Raw genomic sequence first — 18,882 nt, 5'->3', positions numbered from 1 at the left:
ACCTTGCACTTCATAGGACTTGTGGCCTTCTTTGTGGCACACGTAGCAAACCACGATTTGTCCTTCATCAAGCTTCTTCACTCCCTTGACGGTGTTATCTTGATGAAGTTGGGTTTGCTTTGCCTTGCCTTTCACTTGAGTCAAGTCCTTGGTGAGGCGAGCTACTTCTTGCTTGAGTTGCTCATTTCTCTTTGCAACCTCTTGTGTGCATGTATCTACAATCACTTTCTCAACACAAGCTTGGTTGCACAAAGGTGAGTCTAAACATAAATCATTGCAAGAGGTAGATGCATCCTTTTTAATTATGTCATTTCTTTTAGATGCCTTGGTGGGGGTATTTTTGACGACCTCAAGATTAGCAACTTTATTTGTTAGCTCATCACAATGTTTGCACATGATTTCCATTTTAGCAAGCAAACTTTGATAATCATTTTGTGAGCTAGCTAACTTTTCTTTCAATTTTTCATTTTTCTTTGCAAGTTGCTTATCACTAATTGTGCATTCATTTGTTGTTGCACTAGCCTCAAGTTGCTCAATTTTAGTAGATAGTTCAACATTTAGATTTGCAAAGTTCTCATATTGTTCAAGCAAAGTTCTTGTATGCTTCTTGTGAACTACCTAGCTCTTCTTTTAAATTTTTGAGCTTCTTTTGTTGACTAGTGCAAACTTTAGCATATTTAAGATTTTGTTGCACAATTTCATGATAAGAAGGCATATCATCATCACTATCACTCTCACTAGAGGAAGAGCTTTCGTTACCTCGTGCCATAAGGCACATATGTGAAGAGCTAGATGATGAGTGCTTGCGCCCTCGCCTCTTGTGATGGTCTTCTTCACTTGAAGAATCATCCCATGACCTTATTGATGTGAGGGCTTTGTTCTTGCACTGCCTTCTTCTTTGTCTTGGGTGTGGGCTTGTTTGGACAAACTTCCACAAAGTGCCCCACCTCGCCACATCCATAGCATCCTCTCTTTCTTTGCTCGTTTCTTTGATTGGTGAAAACGAGGTCTTGGATTTGGATGGGCACACCCTTGACATTGAGCTTTTGGATCATCTTCTCCACCTTGTTGATAAGTTTGATTGATTCTTCATCAAGGTCGGAGGTGGAGGAGGAAGATTGATCATCACTTGATTCTTCTTCTTCATCATCATCATCCTCATCTTCATCTTCACTTGAGGAACTTGAGCTTGAGCTTGTCTCAACTTTCTTGCCCTTCATCTTCTTTTTCTCGCTACATGCGAGAGCTTTGCCTTTGCTTGATGAAGAGGCTTCTTCTTGACCCATCTTTCGTGACATTTCAAATGCCACTATCTTGCCAATGACAATGCCCGGGGTCATGGTGCTCAAGTCCTCCATATTGTGAAGGATGGTGATGATGCTTGAATATTTCTTTTGTGGTAGTACGGAGATGATCTTCCTCACGATGTCCGCATCATCTAGCTTTAATAATCCTATAGAATGGAGCTCATTGATAATTAGATTCAAACGAGAATACATATCATGAACAAGCTCATCATCATTCATAGTAAAGGAATCATAGTTTTGCTTTGCTAGACAATGTTTTTGCTCATGGACATTACCTGTGCCGTCATGGAGCTCTTGGAAGTTTTAACCAAATTTCATGTGCCGTATTTAAAGTAAATACTTGGTTAAAAACATTCATGCTAAAGGATTCAAACAAGCAATTTTTTGCTCTAGCATTAAAATGCAATTCTTTTTCATCACTCTTTGTGGGTTTTTTCGGGATTCTTAATGGGTTTCATCCCGTCACGAGTGACTCTCCATACACCTAAATCAACCGCCTCAAGATGACAAGCCATTCTTGCTTTATAGTATGGGAAGTTAGTGCCATCAAATTGCGGAGGCCTAGCGGTATCCATCCCAACCACTCTAAATAGCGTCGGCTCAACGGCGGTTAAGCCAAAGGTCCAAATTGAGCCAACCTGCTCTGATACCACTTGTAGGACACGTGGACGCCTAAGAGGGGGGGGGGGTGAATTAGGCAACTTAAAATTCTAACTCAAAACTATGGCCTCTTTTTCTACCTCTAGCAAAACCTATGCAAAAGATAATCTATCTAGATGTGCAACTATGGTTTTGCTAGTGTGTTGCTATCTCTACCAGCAAATGATAATAAAATGATCAATAGTAAATGCGGAAGCTTAAAGAGCAAGGTAGAGATATGCAAACTCCCGTCGACGACTCCGGTATTTTTACCGAGGTATCGAGAAGCGCGCAAGCTTCCCCCTAGTCCTCGTTGGAGCCCCTCGCAAGGAATCCCTCGCAAGGGCCAAGCTCCCGGTCGGGTAACTCCGTGGATAGCCTCGGGCCTTCCCCACGCGCAAGTGGGTCTCCGATGTGCCTTCCGGCAAGCCTCTCCCGGATGCTCCCCGCCGTCTTCACTATCAAGCTTTCGGCCGAAACGCCGCGGGCCTTGTTCCCTTCAGGTACACGGTGGCGGCCGCACCACAAACGCGGTTGGTGCGATCTCGCAAGACTTCAAGCCCCTCCGATGTACAACTCTTGTGCTCGCAAGCACGGGGTGGCAAGAGGTATGCAAACCTCACTAAACACTAGGCATACACCTAGAGCAAGCGCATAAGCGGTGGTCTAATCAACCTAAGCACTTCGCAAAGCACCTACGCTAATCACCTGATGGAACACTAAGCACTATGCAAGTGGAGATCACTAAAATGGTGTATCAACACCCTTGGTATGTTTCCTCAGCTCCACACTACTCAAATGGCCGGTTGGGGGTTGTATTTATAAGCCCCACTGAGAAAGTAGCCGTTGGGGTCGAACTCCCGCAAATCTGCTACTGACCGGACGCTGAATCGTCCTGACCGACGCGTCCGGTCGTCCCGACCGTTGCAGCCAGCGAACTACCGATCGGACGCTGCCAGCGTCCGGTCGCCTGCCACCGGACGCGTCCGGTCGCAGTTTCGCGCGCCTAGAACCTCTCTGTACTTCGATCGGACGCTGCGTTCCTGCGTCCGGTCGGTTGCCGCCAGCGTCCGGTCCTCACGTCCGGTCGCCTGTCTGCCGAGCCACCGGTCCAGCGTCCGGTCGCGCTTTCAGCGTCCGGTCCAGCGTCCGGTCGCCTCTGCGAGCTCGTTTTTTCGCGATCTTGCGTACGGCTTGGTTCCTATCTTCATGCTTGGACTTTGCTTGATATCTTAGGTCTTTTCTTGTGCTTCTAATGTCTTGCTTGAGGTGTTGATCATCGGATCATCACGTCACCTTCGTCCAAGTCACGTCTTGCACCTTATTGGACTACAAAACAAACACTTATAAATTCATTAGTCCAATTTGGTTGTGTTGGTCATCAAACACCAAAATCCAAAGTAAATGGGCCAAGGGTCCATTTTCCTTACAGATATCATCAACATATATTTGCAACACAAATAAGTCTTTGCCAATCTTCTTGGTGAAAAGAGTGGTGTCAACCTTGCCCATCACGAACCCTTTAGAGAGTAGGAAGTCCCTTAATCTCTCATACCATGCTCTAGGTGCTTGCTTCAAGCCATACAATGCCTTCTTCAACTTGTACACATGGTCGGGCTTCTTGTCATCTTTAAAATCGGGAGGTTGCTCAACATATACTTCTTCATTGATGTAACCATTGAGAAATGCACTCTTGACATCCATTTGGTAGAGCTTGATGTTGTGGGCATGAGCATAGGCTAATAAGATTCTAATTGCTTCCAATCTAGCAACCGGGTCATATATTTCTCCAAAGTCAAGACCTTCAACTTATGTATACCCTTGTGCTACCAATCTTGTTTTATTCCTTACTACTATCCCATCTTGATCTTGCTTGTTTCTAAAGACCCATTTGGTTCTAATTACATTGTGTCCCTTTGGTCTCTCTACTAATTTCCATACTTGATTTCTTGTGAAGTTATTTAATTATTCATGCATAACATTCACCCAATCAACATCCTTCAATGCTTCATCTATCTTTTTTGGTTCAATGGATGACACAAATGAGAAATGCTCACAAAATGAAGCCAATCTTGATCTAGTTTGCACACCTCTTAATAGTACGGCTATCAATCCTAAATGTGATCACACTCGCTAAGTGTCTCGATCACTAAACCAAAAAACTCTTATCAATTTCATCTTTGTCTTGAGCTTTTTGTTTTTCTCTTTCTTCTTTTCTAAGTCCAAGTACTTGATCATCACCATGGCATCACCATCATCATGATCTTCATCGTTGCTTCACCACTTGGAATAATGCTACCTATCTCATGATCACTTAGATGAACTAGGTTAGCACTTAGGGTTTCATTAATTCACTAAAACCAAACTAAAGTTTTCACCTAGGGGCTGTCGACCTCCCCTAGCCATGTTGCATCCTGGCGGTGCCCTCTCATGAATAGTTGTGCACTGTAAAATGCGAGCTCATGCAATGAAAGATAATAATGAAGGCAAAAGGTACGAGGCTTACTCGGGATACATTACCGTGTTGGCATCCGCCGCTCGGACTTTCACCTGGCCGCCTCCCCTGTGTTGCGATAAAGCGGTTAGTAAATGATGGAGGAAACACATGCGTTTGGCGTACCTCCTGAGACCGTCGATGGGTCTTGTGTCGCCTAGGGGACTGAACCGTCGCGCCGTCTGCCTCTTGATTGCGAATGCGTCTTGGGGTTTACGCCCATCTTGAATATCGATCGCCGTCTTCTCTGCCTTTGTCTTCATGCCGCCTATTTAAGTCAAGGGAGAGAAGGACAATGCGCCTCATCCCCACTTCTCCCCTATCTTTTGAGTTTTCCCCAATGTCCAATCCGAGTGAGAGAATGGCTGTCTTTGTCGGGCGTCATGGTTTGCGGTCTGTTTTGGTGGCTTCACCGCCATCGGGAGGACCTTCAGAGATTGGGCTCCACTGCACCTTGCCAGCATTCGTCCTCCATGGGTGTTAGAGGAAGTTCTGCCACACCTTGCCGGCGTTCATCGCTAGGCGCTCCTCCTCTACTCTACTAGAAGCAGTGTCGGGGCGATTTCTGGCGGGCTCCTTTTCCTCAGATGTTAGAGGGAGCTCCATGAGGTGGTCATCCCTGAGACTTCTTTTGATAGTCCTCTCCTGCCCGCAATGCAACTCTGAAGGCTAGAGACACCTTGTACTAGTTTCTCCTCTTCATGAGATGTCCATCGTGAGCGAAAGGGGATCCGACGATTATTGTAACCTCGGGTTCATCTAGTCCCATAGCATGTTGGACTAGATGTCTTTAGTCATGGCTTTAGAAGCCAGTGATCCTAGTGTTTAGGACAGTGTTGTAATCGGCAAACGCATGAGTCCTTGAGGCTCTGATGCACACGTTGCTTTTTCCAATTTCTCTTTTAACATCACCAGTGCCAATTGTTTCAATGACTTGTCTCGATGATCCTTGGCATGAAGGGTTTTTGCCTAACCTATCTAATCTCCATATTGTCGACCTTCACCAAACATTTTGTTCGGCTAGGCTCGTCGTTGAGCCATTATTGGGCTATGGGGATTTATGCCCACGCGCCTCGTCATGCTCTGTCGTAATTGAGAGGGGTGATGTGTTTGAGGCTCCCCGCTGAGTCTCCCTCTAGGGGAGCGGTTACCACAGAACCAGGTGGAGTGGTGGCCTGATAGGCCGTTTGATTGTGCACCGAGGCGCCCAACATTCTCGAGTGGGTTGTGCTTCTTGGGGCCTTGGGGAGTTTTTTGATGGTTTTGCTTGGCCAGATGATGCACCTGCCATGGTCATTTGGGAAAGCACAAGTGCTCTGCAAATGAGTCACATCTGCTAACTTAGGCCTCATTGAGCTCATTATGCGGGATTTGTTCTTGCCGAGGTCGTTTGCTCGGTCTTCTTTTCTTGAATGTGCGGGGTCGGCCGTGAGTGACTGTGTGCTTTTGGCTTAGGGTGGGCCGACTTACTCGAGCGTTACGCGCGCTGAGGGCTACTCGGTCGTAGCGGTGCTCGCTGCTTTTGCATGTAATGTTGCTTGCGTGTGATCCCACCTTGTCCTGTTGTCGCCTGTGTTCCTATTGTTTAGGTTGAAATGTGCTCCTTCTATGTTAGCCTTGTGAGCGCGAGTGCATGTTCTAGTCTAGGGGCTGGCCCATAGAGCTGAACATTATGTGGCCCAACGTTGCGGTCGAGGCATCAGGGTCAGGTTGCCGATCTGGTTTGATGCAAAGGGAAAAAGCGAGCAGAGGGCGTATGCTTCAATTTTCCCCATTCCACCTGCCCGGGCAGAGCGGTGTTTTGTTTTGTTTTGGTCCTTATCCGCGTTAGTGCCCAACCTTGCCCTAGAGCTAGTTCAGGAGGCTTGGTCTGAGAGGCGTCTCATTGCGGTAAGAAGTTTGGGAAATAGTTCGCCGTTCCATCCTACCGTGGGTGCACATGGAGAAGCTTGAAGCAGATCTCTCATTCGACGATGGATGGTGCTTGGGGTCTTTGCACCTAGAGTATGATTGGCATATTCACTTGTCATTACGCCGTTCTTTTACTTACTTTCTGTTCGAATTGGAATGTGCTTCATCCCCCTGGGTCTGCGCCTACAAATGCGTATCTTAGCCTAAGGGCTGGCCTGTGGGGCTAAAATGTGCGTGATCCGTTGGAACGACAGGACGGTGAAGGATGATCATAGATCCAGCATGATGCAAGAAGAAAGCGAGAGAGCGACATGAGCCCCTTCCTTCCGCTCCCCTAGTCCTGAGTGAATGGGTTTCCCGTTTCCTCTCAGGCTCGTGCGTGGGTGCTTGGCCTTGCCTGGGAGCTAGTCCGTTGGGTCGGCCGGGGTGTCCCGAGCGAGAGGTCAGGACATGGGTTACCAGCTCATCGTGGCGCGGGGAGCGATCAAAAGATGTTTAGGAAAGGGGTCATTGTGATGGGGACAAGTAGTGCTACATCATGGGACATATATATTTGTCCTCGCATGCATCCTCCGTGGGTGATTCGTGTTCGGCTACTAGCACGAGCCGAAGTGGGTCACTTAGGGATCTAAGTGGCTCCTAGATGGGGTGCTTGAGCACACTGTTTCGTGGCTTTGCTCCATGAGTTGGTCATGGTTTTCTGAAGCTAGGGGTGGGCCTACATGTGTATGTGAATGTGTTTGGGTAGAATAGCTGGAGCCAGAGATAATGTTACTGACCAATGTGTCGAAAGCTATTGCGGATCTGGTTGTCGTAACTCGGGGCATGTTGAGACCCCGAGCATCTATTCATGGCGGAGTTGCTGCTCAAGGTGCTACAAGCCCCTGAGCGCTTGTTTGCTCTAGAGCTGTCATGGTCCCTAGGCCGTAAGTCGATGAGGTCGCTTCTCCACCGCTCTGAGCAGTCACAACTGGTGAGGATCGACCCTTTGGGCAGCCCTAGGTCGTTCCTTGCTAGCTCGATATCCTCGATGGGCTCATGAGCCCCTGAGGATGGCTTCTTCACATTTGGCTTGTTGTAGCTTCTAACTAGGAGGGCTCGTGCATACTAGCATCTGAGTCCTCCTGGCACGACGATGTTGCTGTCGCCGTGTCTCTAGCTCCGTGTGCAGTTGTAATTCCCAACATGGTTCTGTCATGACCTGTTGCTATGGGGACTAGCTTCGAACATAGCACAGTCCGGTCACCTCATCATGACGCATGATGTGCTAAGGGAGCCTACTGAAAGCTCTAGTTTGGTTTTGGTAAATTAATGAAACCCTAAGTGCTAACCTAGTTTATCAAAGTGATTATGAGATAGGTAGCACTAATTAGTGGTGAAGCAAATGAAGATCATGACATGATGATGGCGTTGCCATGGTGATGATCAAGTGCTTGGACTTGGAAAAGAAGTAAAAGAAAAACAAAAGGCTCAAGGCAAAGGTACAAGTGGTAGGAGCCATTTTGTTTTAGTGATCGAGACACTTAGAGAGTGTGATCACATTTAGGATCGATAGCCATGCTATTAAGAGGGGTGAAACTCGTATTGAAATGCAGTTATCAAAGTGCCACTAGATGCTCTAACTCATTGCATATGCATTTTGGATCTAGTGGAGTGCTAACACCCTTGAAAATGTTTGTGAAAATATGCTAACACAAGTGCACAAGGTGATACACTTGGTGGTTGGCACATTTGAGCAAGGGTTAGAAACTTCACCGATGGAGTGTCCGCCCATAGAGTGCGGACAGTTCGACGGTGCCACCAGCGCCCTGTATAGAAAAGACAGGGTTTCACAGAGTGCACCGAACTCTAGCCTCAACTGGACCGGTGCGTCCGGTCAGTAGAAGCAGTGAAGACGCTGGCGTCGGTCTTCAATCGGACGCTGGGTCACTTCATGACCGGACACTGGCTATGTGCGTTCGGTCCTGCTGATGTGGTAGCATAGAGAAGAGGAGAAAGGATCAGACGCTGATGCTACGTCCGATCGTGACCGACCGAACATGTTCGGTCGTGAAATTCCACCTCTGGAACCTACTGGAAATGACCGGATGCTAGGGTCCTATGTTCGGTCATGTTTAAACTAACGTGTCCGATCATCACTTGACCATTGAGATCGGGCGCTTAGTATTTGAAGAGAGGGATGACATGGTAGCCATCCGTTAACTGGACGCTGGCAGGGTGCGTCTGATTGATTTGACCGGAGCGTTCGGTCACCCCAAGTTATGCCCAGTGAAGGGGTACAATGGCTCTATTTCATGGGGCTTCTATTTAAGCCCATGGCTGGCTCTAGCTCACCCTCTTAGCCATTTGCATTGACATAGCAACCTTTTGTACTTAGCCAAAGTCCTCCCACTCATCTCCATCATAGATTCAACATCTTTGTGAGATTGAGAGTGAATCCAAGTGCATTGCTTGAGTGTTTGCATCTAGAGGCACTTGGTGTTCGTATTTCACTATGAGATTCACTTGTTACTCTTGGTGGTTATGCCACCTAGATGGCTTGGAGCAATGAGGATCATCGAGCGGAGATTGGTGATTGTCTTCTGCTCCGATCGTGGTGATTGTGAGGGGTTCTTGACCTTTCCCCGGCGGAGAGACAAAAGGTACTCTAGTGAATTGCTCGTGGCATGTGTGATCCTCATCTTGTGTTGGTTGTGTGGCACCCTATTGAGGGTTTGGCGTGTGATGCCAATTAGCGCATGAACCTCCAAGTGAGTGAATCGCCACAATGAGGACTAGCTTGCCGGTAAGCAAGTGAACATCGGTAAAAAAATCATTGTGTCATCATTTGATTCTGAGGTGATTGGTCTTCATTGATATTGATTCTTGTGATTGATTGGTTGATTCCTCGACTTGGCGGTATAAACATCTTGCTCTCTCTCTTTACATACCATAAACTAGTTATCAAGCTCTTTAGTGTAGCTAGTTGTGAGAGCTTGTTAGTTTGGTTAGTGTGTCTCTTTAGTTAGCCTTTGAGAGCACATTAACTTAGTGTAGTGACATAGCCATTGTGTGGTTAGAAACTATAGAAACTAGAAGTGTGGTAGGTGGCTTGTATTTTTAGTAGGCTAGCACAATACTTGCTTTGCCTCATAATTATTTAACCGGTTTGTTAAGTGTTGTTGTAGAAATTTTGTTAATAGGCTATTCACCCCCTGTAGCCATTAGGACCTTTCACTCGCTTCCTCGGATGCACATGCCTTCGTGCAACGGGTGGCAAGCCTATGGAGCCGTGTCGTACAGGTTGCCTGCTATGTTGGATTGGATCCTAGGTCACGGGCTTGACCTTGCGTGGCATGATGCAGGTTAGCCACTCGACGACTAACGGTGATGCCACAGTGGTGGCGGGTAGTTTCACCATTCGTGCGCATCCTGGTTCATCATGTTTCGCTGGTAGGTGACGCTACCCGGGGCATGATTCTATCGTAGGTTTTAGTTTTGCCAGCATGGCAAGCCTAGACTAGGTATGAACGGATCACGGGTGTTGCCCTGTTGGTTTAGGGCGATCTTGTAGTCCCAAAAAGGATGTGGCCACCGTGGGTCATTCCTTAGGTGAGATCGTTGTGAGCCATGGCCATTTGGCTTCCCAGGTGGAAGTCTCGGCTATGGCCAGTAATGAGAGAGGTACTGGGCCCCTCAAGTAGGTGCACTCCGAGATGCTACCCCTGAGGGCAGTTCCAAGATTGTGTCCACCGTGGACCATGGGATCTAGGCCTATGGGACAGAGGTCTAGGTCGTAGCTGAGGGCGGACGCGGCTGTCGACCCTTTGGTGCTATTAACCGCATGGTTCCCCAAAAGGATGTGGCCAGTTGAGGCCATTCCCTAGGCTAGTTCGTTGAGAGCCATGGACCTTGGGCTTCTTGAATGGGAGGCCTAGATGGCGGCCGTGGCCAGTGGTGAGCGAGGGTATTGGCCCCTATGGGTAGGTGAACTCCAGGATGCTGCCTCCAGAGGCAGTTTTGAGGGTGTGTCCGCTACGGGCTACATGTTTCGGATCTCTATGGTAGAGGTTTAGGGTCGTTGCCGTGTGCGGTCGTGGGTGCTAGCCCTTTGATGTTCGTGAACTCGTAGTTTTTTGTGGTGGATGTGGCCACCGTGGTCCATTCCACCAACGAGTCCACCAGCAGTGCGAGGAGCCATAGCTTCCTTCTCAACAAATGAGAGTGCGCGACTATCCCCTACCTAGCGCGCCAACTGTCGATGTTTTGTAAACCGGACTAGTAAACTTATATGATGACCACGTTGCTCTAGAAAGACGATGGTAGCATCCAATAGACATGAGGATTTATACTGGTTCAGGCCAGAGCCCTACATCTAGTCTCAGAGATGATTGAGTGCGTGTTCCTTGCTTGAATGCTCTGAAGTTCTTACAATGGGGGGTGCAAGAATAGTGGAAGAAGTGGAATGACCTATGCTAGGCGATGGGCTACCTGAAGAGAAGCTCTAGGAGCCGTACTACAATGGTGAATGAATGGAATGGTAGAGAATTCAGAATATTAGGAAATGGTGCCCTGGCTGCCCTTATATAGAGTTCGGGACCAGGGCTTATACAAAGAGGAGGTTGTCGATGTTTCACCACCGATAGCCTGCCACAGGGGTACCTGGGGTAGTTTGTTTAGGCTTCAGCATATGCAGAACTCGATGGTAAATGCAAGAGACAGTCGATTTATCCTGGTTCGGACCCTCGATTGTGATTGAGTAATAGCCCTACGTCCAGTCGGTGTTAGCCTTCGCGTTGGATTAATTGTAAAGTGTTGTGTTGTCATCAAAGTCATGTCTCTAGGAACCTTGCCCTCCTTTATATAGTCAGGAGGTCAGAATCCTAGTCGGTTTACAATGAGAGTTCCTAGTAGGATTATAGAATAATACTACTACTAAGATTACATGGGAAGAATCCTAGTTAGACTAGATCCTCTCCCTTCCTTGTGGGGTATCCCATGGGTCTCGCACCGACAAGCCCCCGAGCACTTCATGGTTGAGCTCTGGAAGCCTCGTCTTGTTCCTTTAGGTCTTGTTGAGCAGGAACAAGCATCGTCTGAGTGCTTTCTTGAGCAAAACCATGTAGCTCTTCGTGAGATCTTCGCGTGGATGGACCAGGTCATACATGAGCTAAAATGTGGCAGTCGCTTGATTAGCCAGCCACTAGCTAAAATGTAGCTGTGCTCAGAATTTTTCAGATGTTCTGTCTAAACTTATTTGCTTTTGAGGATTAAGGAGGCCACGCCATTCCTCCCCCTCTCCCTTTTGGCCCATGCACCCTGGTCCATGCACACTGGCCCAGCCATCGCACATCAGTTCCATTAGAAGTTATCACTTCCATTTAGAAGATGCATACAATAACATCCGGGAATAGAGTGACATCAGGGTAAAAAGATACATTGTCAAACACAGCAACATGTACGAAATAGAATGACACTAGGGTTAAAAGATACATTTTCAAAAAACAAAATTTGATGTTTATTTTGCCTTGACATCAGTCCCTCTTTGTGGAGAATAAAGATGAAGTTAAAGAGATATGCCGAGGAGTTGCAATCAAACCCTTCCCACAAAATTTTTTGGTAAGAGTTTGAATTTCACTTGCATACATCAGATTTTGATTTTCACTTGCGTATATTAGATTTTGAATTCCCCTGAATTGCTTATCTATAAAAAAATTCGATATGCTTGTTTTTCCAGATGTTTCTTTTGATCCTTCATGATGGTAAATGCATCATATTTTGTGTGAACAATTATGAAGAGAGGACGGAAGTGTTGAGTAACAATGTTGATCTAGATGTTTGCACGAAATTGTGGTCAACCAGTATTGTGGAATTAGTTGAAGAAAGCATGAACCCTAACATACCTAGAGGTAAACTAGATATTGTGAAGTGGGAACCTCAACCTGTTGAAGTTACGGGAACCCCTACCAACTTCATACTACCTACAATGAGCTTCCTAGAGAGCTACAACGGTAGTATGTCCATGGAGATTACTGAAACGGTTAGTGTGTTCTGGCTTGATTCTTTTTTTGCTAGCTGTGAAATGTTGTCTAATCTCTCTTTGTTATTCCTCTTTGCAGTCATGGTGTACTGACTACATGATGTCAGTTCTGGAGTACGTCGTGTTTCATCAGAAGAATGAATCATCACGGGGACGATAGTTGCGGGACAAGATGGGAGCTTGAGTTGTTTCAGACTTTGGTCAGACTCGTTTAGCATTGATGGCACTGTCTTTGAACTAGAATCATCCCAGTCTCTGGGTAGTATGTTGCTGTTGGAAGTGTTGAGCTATGATACTTCGCTTGTGCTGTTTTTGATGCCTATTGGTGCATCTGCCTGCCTGTTGGTCGAACAATTGAACTTGGTCTGTAATACTATTTGTCCTGTGGTGTCAACTTGTTGAACTTGGTCTGAATGTTGGCATAGTTGTTATGTGTTGAACAATTGAACTTGGTCTGAATGTTGGCGTAGTTGGTATGTGAACAATTGCTTGAATTAGGGAAGTTGGTCTGGTTCACTCTTTTCCATCTAATTCAATGTTTATGGATCGAATTTGGTTCTCTACGGACCAGCTCTGCACCGTGAGCCAAAACGGACCAGTGAGCCAAAACGGACCAGCTCTGTGCCGTGAGCCAAAACAGACTAGCTCTACGCCGTGAGCCAAATTAGACCAATACCACATACTAGCCCCAAACCTCTCCACCTTGCCATCCCTCATTGCAGCAGCTTCCACCGCCCTAGCAATCTGCAACCTCTACGGCGCCGGCCACCTCCCCTTTGCCATCCTGCGTTGCCGCAGCTCCACCGAGCCATCCACTTCACATAGGGCCTAGTTTATACTGGGATGGTCCTGCTCGCCGGCAACCTACCATGTCGGCCACCCACCCTTGAAATGCTGCACAAACCTAAACAAAATCTTGAGGAAGAAGTGCTATCATGGTCGATTCACGATATCTTGATCCAGGAGTCGCTCCCTTTTATGGTAATGTGCCTCTCCCAGCAGTCAAGATTCCTATTTTGTACCTGATTGATGATTACAACCTTTGGTGTCAACCTATATATGAAGAGTGCTAACTATGACAGACCTGATATAAAAAATTTTGTATTAATTTTCTACAAACATGAAGTTTTGGTGATGTAGCTAAACAAAAAAAAATTGTGGGTTATATCTGATCATTCACAATGAGTTTAACTATTGAACTGAAATGCTGAGATCCGCCCCTGCAGATGTCTGGCATAGCTGTTGTAGGGAGAGATTACTTTGGTGTATTTCCCCTTTGGGGAAAACTGTTGAATTTCAGAGAGGCAAACCACAAGCAGATAATGGACAATGCTGAAATTCAGCACATAAAGCAAATCCTTGGTTTGCAGCATGGAAAGCAGTATGAAAGTGCCAAAGGTTTGAGATATGGCCATCTCATGATAATGACAGATCAGGTTTGGCATACAACATCTCTAATTGTTTATCAACTAATCAAACTCAAGTTTTGTTTGCTCATGCTTTGACAACCAAAATTTAGGATCATGACGGTTCCCATATCAAAGGGTTGTTGATCAACTTCATCCACTCCTTCTGGCCGTCTCTTCTTAAAGTTAAATCTTTCTTGGTTGAGTTCATCACTCCAATTATCAAGGTAGATAACAGTTGGGATTATGGACATATTTTATGTATTTTCAACTTTTATTCTTGATCCTATACTAGTTTTCACCTGGGAATTCACTTGTCCAGGCAACCAAAGGTAAAACTATGAAATCATTTTACAAAATACCAGAGTATGAAGAATGGAGAATGACTTTAGGAGCAAGTGCAAGTTCATGGACTATAAAATACTATAAGGTCTGCTTGTCCCTTCTAGTTCCTTTTTTTCTTTTACTGATTTGTTGCTTGTGTTTGCTTTTCTAAGTTTCTTTTCAATTCTGTGGGCATTTGCTAAGGATGACAACATTCTTATGTTGTTAATCATTTAAATGGATCATTATTGGTTCATAGATTGGGAACAAGCATAGCCAAAGAGGGCCAGGAGTACTTTGAAGATATTAAAAAACACAAAAAAGATTTTGTCTGGTTAGATGACCAAGATGACAATCATATTGAGTTAGCATTCAGCAAGAAATGGATTGCTGATAGGAAACAATGGCTTACAAATTTTCAGGTTAGCTCTTGCAACTTTTCCTAGTTTGGCATTGTTTGTTTATGCTGGATCAACACTAAATGTGCAAACTAATTTTTAGCCTGGAACATACATTGACCAACGTGAGAAAGAAGTCAAGTATAGCGATTTCATCAACAAAGAGCTAATACTCTTCTCAATGGCGGATCTGCAGTGATCAATACCTTCAATGGTTGATGGCCTTAAACCAGGCCAGAGGAAGATTCTGTTTTGCTCATTCAAGAGGAATTTTGGGCGTGTTTGAAAGGGTGGCCCAAGCCAGCCCTTGAGCTCCCTGGAGCCCATTTTGGTGTTTAGCGTCATCACCCCCCCTTAGCCTGTCCTCCCAGGGCCAAATAGATCCCCCCCGCCCGGCTCCACTCATACGTGAGATTTCACCGTATCAACTGGGCACGGCTGCGCACGGTGCTCTTGGGGGCGATTTTGCGGCGGTGGCGAGTGGCTATGGCGGGCTCACGTGGGAGGAGTGAAACTTCCACGCGCTTGCTTCCACCGCAAAATCCATGGCCTATATCCTCCCTTCTTCCACCCGTCGCTTCTTTCTCCTCCGTTCCAAACCCTAAACCCTAGCCCTTGTTGAGAGACAGCGTGGGTGGCGCGGTGGTGTGTGGCGATTCGGGTTTCCTCTTCGTACCGGCGGTGCACCACCACCTCTGCTGGTACTCCGAGCGGCGTGCTTCTTCTTCCTTGGCTCCGGGGGTGGGCTTGGTGGGGGTGTGCATCTGATCTAACACTCAGCATACCACCATGGCAAGCAGAGTTCAGCAAGAACAATTATTGGAATGGCTCAGAATTTGTTGGCAGCAATAACATCAACCTTATGTACCCTAGTGGTCAGTTTGGCACCAGAACTCAGGTGGGATAACAGTGCTTGTTATGACCTAACACTGTGACAATTACTGTCATGTGTATTTTACATGTTTATATATCATTTCAGGGAGGCAAGGATGCTGCGAGTCCTAGGTACATCTACACCAAGCTGTCTCATATCACACGTTTAATTTTCTCGAAGGATGATGATATTCTACTTAATTATCTGAATGAGGATGGGCAGTCAATTGAACCCACCTGGTAATGTTGGCGATCACATATTTACATGATCTGTCCTCATCACAATCACGTATTCAAAGTGTAGCTAATGACAGGCCCTCTTTTTCTTAGGTATATGCCAATTATTCCCATGGTCTTGGTCAATGGAAGTGAAGGAATTGGAACTGGATGGAGCACATATATTTCAAACTACAATCCAAGAGACATCGTTGCTAACCTCAGGCGGTTGCTGAATGAAGAGGCTACTGTACCAATGCATCCATGGTACAGGGGATTCAAGGTTATTATTATGAGTTGGCTTTTGCAGTTGCACCAAGGCATAGTTTTGTAAATACTACTCTAGAATTATTGGTCACTAAAGCAAACTTTCTATGCCCAAACTTATAGGGGTCTGTAGAGAAGACAGTCAATACAAAGGTAGCTGGTTCCACGTACACCATCACTAGAATCATTGAGGTTGTTGACAACACACTGAGTATTACTGAACTGCCAATCCATCGTTGGACTAATGATTACAAAGAATTTCTTGATGGTTTATGTTCAGATAAGCAGAACAAGGACAAAGTATCATTCATAGAGGTAGTTGACAACAGAAGACACCTTCGCTTGCATTCATAATGTTTGCACAATCATATTTTGCTCAGTTGCAACTATTTTACAGGATGTCATAGCGCAAGGTGATAACAAAGACGTTTACATTCAGCTCCAATTAGGTGAGGAAAATATGAATATAGCTAAGCAAGAAGGACTAGTGAAGAAGTTTAAGCTGACAACAACAATTGGAACATCAAACATGCATTTGTTTGATTCAGATGGTAAAATTCGGAAGTATGACACTCCTGTGCAAAGTAAGTGATGTCTTGTATTATGTGTTGCTATAGACCCCCATTTTCTTGTTATTTAATCACTACTAAAAGTGTGATATTTCTGTAGTACTTGAGGAGTTCTTTCAATTAAGGCTTGAATTCTATGTTAAGAGAAAGGTGCATCTGATGACTTTCTTATTTTTCACAACATTAACTGAAATCCATAGTAACCAATTTATTTGTGCAGGAAGCTTTGTTGAAAAATATCAAGCTGGACTTAAAGAAAATTGAAAACAAAGTTAGATTTATCCGCTGTGTTATTGATAATGAAATTATAGTTAACAACAGGAAAAGGGCAGATCTATTTTTGGAGCTCCGGCAGAAGAATTTTGATCTTTTCCCAAAGAAAAAAGAGGGCTGAACCAGCTGCTGTAGGTGCTTTAGAAGAGGAGGAAAATGAAGAGAGTCCTGAAGCTGAAGGAGCGGAGGCTAGTGACTATCTCCTCTCAATGTCAATCGGTACCTTGACTAGAGAGATGATACAGGAGCTCAATGCTGAGAAACAAAAATTAGTGGATGGTGTTGAGGAACTGAAGAACACATCGCCAAAATCACTTTGGTTGAAAGATCTTGATGCTTTTGAGAAAGAACTGGATGTAAGAAGTGCTATCATGGCCAATTCACGATATCTTGATCCAGGAGTCGCTCCCTTTTATGGTAATGTGCCTCTCCCAACAGTCAAGAACGACTTATAATTGGTGCTCTTCCTCAAGTTAAAATGATTTCATTGTCCTGGGGTGCCCAGCGTGTTGTCGGAATGACTACCGGCCTCCCTCACTCGCCATACACCACAGCGGTTTGAATTTTATGGCGGTCACACGACGGGCTATGCACCACATGGGCTAAGCATGCACCAACAGACAGCGTCTATGCACCTTTTAATTGGTTGGTCAATCATGCAAACACTTCTTAGTTAAGTTGTAGGTCAATCATATGTGGTTTGTAGGTCAATATGAACATTGTTCCAAATGGTTCTCCTAAGCATAGTTAAGTTGATTAGGAAGTCATTTGACACTTGGTTGCATTGGCCACACCAAAAAATTGGTCCCGACCCCACGACCTCCGTGGTAGGCCGGCGACCAGCGTAGGCCAGCATAGGCTGGCCGTAGCCAACTTTGGCTGGCCATGGCCAATGTAGGTGGGCCGGTGGCCCACCTCGGCCATCCGTTAATCACGCATGAAAATGCCCAAGTCGGCCTAAGTGAAGGGCACGATGAAAACAAGCAAAAAACGTGTGAAAACGGCAAAAAAACGGGCCCAAACAGGCCATGGATGGGCTAGAATGGGCCTCGAACGGGCGCGGGTCCCAGGCCCACCGGGGTGGCCCACAGGGCCCAAGGCACCCACCCTTAGTGGCCCCACACAAAAAGTCCAAGGTTCAGTCCCATACACGAAGAACAATGGCTGTCGGGCGCCTCTGGTGCGAAAACCTGCGTTTTTGAGCAAAAACCAGCCAAAAATGCTTATCAGATGCCTTTTTTGACGTCCTCCAAAATGCCTGAAGGAACCATACAGGAAGCTGCCAAAACTCCTGGGGGGGCTGGATGCCCCCCAGGTATAATGTGGGAGGGCGTTCGGTTATAAGAGACCTCAGGTGAAATGGTTGGAAACCACAAGTTTTTCAATGAGGATCCATCAAACAGTCGGTCACGTACCAACGACCTCCGTGGCTGGCCGGTAGCCGGCCGTGGCCAGCTTCAGCTAGCCATGGCTAGCTATTGGCTGGCCATGGCTGGCTAGCGTGTGGCCTTTAGTGGCTGGACGCTACGTGACCGCGCTGCGATGACTTTCGGTGATGCCTGGCCTCCGTGGCTGGCCCGGTAGCCTACGGGCGGCCTGCTTCGACAAGCTGCTATAGGCTGCTGGCTGGCTCGGGTGGCCAGCGTGTTGCTGGAATGACTCGTGGCCTCCTTGGATAAGTTTTGGTTTTCTCTAGTGCTCTATGGACCTTCGCTAGCCGTGTGCCATCCTCACATAGGTTTCAATTTTCTCTCACGCTATATGGACCTTCGGTTGCCATCCTCACAAGTAGACTCACCGTGCCTAGTGCGTAGAGATGCTTTGGATGGCTTAACTGTTGCGGCTACACTGGTGCATGAGTTGTTATAGACCTGTGACTGCTTGGAAGACCCCCGCAGATGTGCGGCCGACTCCCAGCGCCAGTGTCCCTTCATTCGTGCGGGCACCTTCTGCCTACTACATTGACAAGTGCTTGCGTGCTGCTACCCATTGCACGGGAAGTTGCTTTTGTTACATGTTGGTTACATCGAGCACATCCTCTGGGCGTGCCTCGTTAGCTCAAGAGTGCTCGTGGCGTTGCCTCATGTTGTTGGTTAAAGTTTGGTAACTTGGTTTCCCTAGGCAAATGGCGGTTGGCCTGCTTCGGTGGGCTGCTGCTTTTGTTGGCTGCCTTACTATCGTCATCA

At 46.4% G+C, this 18,882-nt stretch overlaps 1 pseudogene; it reads left to right on the top strand.

Annotated features, from left to right (window-relative positions):
* Positions 1-17,151, top strand: part of LOC136515924 (DNA topoisomerase 2-like) — a 34,478-nt pseudogene extending 17,327 nt beyond the window's left edge.
* Positions 17,152-18,882: the final 1,731 nt, after the last annotated feature.

Source organism: Miscanthus floridulus, chromosome 17 (genome assembly GCF_019320115.1).
Source record: "Miscanthus floridulus cultivar M001 chromosome 17, ASM1932011v1, whole genome shotgun sequence".
NCBI lineage: Eukaryota > Viridiplantae > Streptophyta > Magnoliopsida > Poales > Poaceae > Miscanthus > Miscanthus floridulus.
The sequence above is the reverse complement of the archived record's forward strand: the minus strand, read 5'-3'. Positions and strand labels throughout refer to the sequence as shown.